Here is a 3337-nt window from a genome sequence, read left to right as displayed (position 1 = left end):
ATGTCATGAACTGGGTGTGGCTTCTTGATGGAAGCGTGAAGGTTCACAATGTGGGTGTGGTCAAGAAGTTAGCCTCCGGAGATGAAGAACTCATCCTTGATGAAGACAGAATATTCTGGAGCTTTGAATCCAAAAAGGTCACTTTGGCTTCCTAAAATATCTAATATTGAACTCATGGTGTAACTCAAACTGAAACTGATCATTGGGCCTGATTCACCAATACGTTCTTAACTTTTCCTCTTAACTCTTATACTGCTTTGGACGTTCCTGTTCGCCCCAATTTTTTCTAGTGAGGACGGCCAATACGGCCGTTCGTTCGTTTGATGTTTTTTATGGATTATGATAAAAGACGTCCTTGCGCAACTTTTGAATGTATAATTGGTCGTCGGGGTCTTTTGAGGACAGCCGGAAAACGTTCATAAAAAAAAAAAGTAAACAGACTGTCCTGGCTCCGCCTGCCCAGAGCGACTCTGCGCCTACCTAGCTGCTAGCCTTGAGGGACTATATTGTTTTATGCATCGGGCTGTTAGTAGAGAAAGAGAGAGAGAAACGTTGGTAAAAGCGATCGTTTTGTCGGAAATCAGTTGTTTTATAGTATTAGTAGTATAGTAATTGTAGTAGGTAGTAGTATTTAGCAGTACTAGAATATTGAGATGTATTAGGCCAAGTACTAGGCCCTGCTCAGTATCAATCCGCCGAAGCAAAGCGACCATCCCCCACCACCCCACGGCCGAGGTCGCACAGCAGATGATGATCCACGGAAGGAAAGTTTCGACAACAAACTTTGTTAGAATTAGGATTACAAACCTACCCGCGTTGGTGACCCAGGACCAGGCAGCGCCCACCACGAATGGTGGTGGTGGTCGTGATGATGATGTTGATGATGAAGAAGAAGAGAAAAAGATTACTGTAGTGTAGCCGTTGGCTTTGAAGAGAAACATTCCATTTCTTGGTGCCGTTGGTCGCGAAGAACCGGGTCAAAAAGTGCATCAAGAGCCTCCTGATATCCCGATATGGACTCGGAGACCCCCGCCATAGAGGCAGAGACTCGCCGTTCGTTCCTGAGAGTGAGACCCCCGCGCTGGATGGATCGGCACGGCACAGTGGATACACATCTCGGGCGCAGTAGAGACCGCCGCCACCCATTCAACAGCCAGACGTACAGAGGCAGAGACTCACTGTACGATGGCCATGATTCTACTGTCCAGAGTGGTAAGACTTAGACTTAAATCCAGTGCATCTGCATGTATGTATAGTATACTCTATGTGAATCGCTTCAGGCTTTCCACTGCATCCGTGAGGAAGCTTGGTTTGATTGACAAGCCTAAAGTCTGGTCTGGTCAGATGTGATCTCTATTGCGAATACACCAGTGGGATCCGGTCTAGAGCCCGCCTACTGCATCCGGTTATTTACACGCACACATAGACTACATGCAAGAAACGTTTCCGTATCCGGACCGGATCAGCAACTTGATCCAAGCATAGAGTTAGGATCCAAGTGCATATGCGTTTGTTTTTGCTACACAGGACACACGTGGATTTCCTATTACGCGCGTGCACGTACCGCATGTAGTGTACGGTGCACGGCACAGGTTAGCATTTAGCCAGCTACTATGATTATTTGATGGGATTTTAGGATTTAGTGGCTTAGTTTGTGTGTGCGTGCGTACGATGCGTGAGAGAGAGAGAGAGAGAGAGAGAGAGAGAGGTTTCTTTTTACGTGTGGTGCACGTGCGGTGCACGCGCGTGCACGTACGGTGTGCGTTGCACGCGCGTGATCGTACTGTGCACACCCGCACACCCGTAGCCTTTCAATTCAATTCAATTCAAAGGAGCTTTATTGGCATGAGAAAATATAGTTTACATTGCCAAAGCAAGTGTTATAAATAAAAACAGTTGAAAATGGGGAAGATAGCCTATATACAGTTGGAGGAAGTACAGCTTTGTGTAAACAGAGCTATGTTGCATTGTGACATTTTATATATACATACAGGATATAAAGGGCATTTCACTGTGACAGTAAATGCATGGTAACTATTTACTATATCTGCATTTTATGTATTACATTATGAACTTATTGTAAGTCACTCATATTTGCTAATGTCAAAATTGTAAATTGATTTGTTTACATATAAACTATTTGATATTTTCCTGGCTATGATTTTAGATGATGAGTCGGATGGACTGGAGAGGTGCCGGGGACTCCTTGTGTTCTTAGGTCTATACCGTTTGGAGGTAATAGAGGTAAGGAGAAAACAAAAACTGATGCATTTTGTATAATTCTATAGCATTTTAGAGTAGATACAGCTATCTGTTTGTTCAATGCTTTTATCATTTACATCATAATGTCATGGACCTGTCTGAGACATGCTGGGTGTGTAAATAATTGATTTCATTTTGTGCACATCATGTTTACTAGTTTATATTTTACTACTGTGATTTCAGAAGAGTCAAGTGCAGCACAGCCTACTTCTTCATTGCCACATCGTGGTCGTCCAAGGACAAGGATAGGTAAAGAACAAAAACCTTTTTTCTGTAAATCAGACTTAGACATCAAAGGGGGCTTGAGCCCATGCCCTTTATCCATCTGTAAAAAGTGCCCTCTCCAGACCATGAATTCTGTTTTTACATAATTACTAGTATACACTGTATAGAATGTTAGAGAGGCAGGGGCTGAAATGTCTAAAACAGCCTTTTGATGAAAATAGTAGGCCCCCAACCTCCACGCATTCTGCTGTGACGCGTTGTGAGCTTGGAGGTGTACTATTTTTCATGTATTTTATTGCGACCGCTAGGTTTCAGTCGTTTCAGTCGTAGTCTTTTATTCAAAAGACTACGACTGAAACAAAATCAAAATTTGCTGTCAAAAACAACACTGCTTACTCGTAGTAATTATGTATTTGTATAATTTACAGATCGACCATGGGCTCGTGTAGGGGTAGGGGTGCAGAGTTCAGCAGACCCGGGGGAGCCCTTCCGGAGGAGCCTGGCTGGAGTGAAACAGAATGGAGCCCCACTGCAGTCCCTGGACCTGCTGCACTTTGTAGGCGCCCTTTGAATAAAGTGTACCTATCAATGGAAATATCTTGGTTTGGTTTGTACAGTTCACGGAATTTGGAGACAAGATAATCTAGAACTGGGCGTATTTTGAACATCCTGTCACCACTCTTTGCATCTGGACCTGTGTTATCTAACAGTTCCAGGTAGTCCACTGGATCTTGGGACTTGAGAGCACCAGCATGATAGCATTAGAAGCGATTGAGGTACTGTGATTCAGGTACAGGTTACTGTTTCAATATGAAACCCTACTGTGGAGAATCTGTTTCCCTGCTTGAGA

At 43.8% G+C, this 3337-nt stretch overlaps 1 long non-coding RNA gene across 1 annotated transcript; it reads left to right on the top strand.

The window, feature by feature from the left end:
• Positions 1–1376: 1376 nt before the first annotated feature.
• On the top strand, positions 1377–3051 carry LOC308284558. Its single transcript, XR_013962027.1, has 3 exons — positions 1377–2244; positions 2446–2511; positions 2916–3051. It is a non-coding gene; the product is annotated as an uncharacterized lncRNA (long non-coding RNA).
• Positions 3052–3337: the final 286 nt, after the last annotated feature.

The sequence above is a fragment of the Nannobrachium achirus genome (genome assembly GCF_963921795.1).
Source record: "Nannobrachium achirus genome assembly, chromosome: 5".
Lineage (NCBI taxonomy): Eukaryota > Metazoa > Chordata > Actinopteri > Myctophiformes > Myctophidae > Nannobrachium > Nannobrachium achirus.
Note: the sequence above shows the minus strand (reverse complement) of the source record. Positions and strands in the feature narration are given on the sequence as shown.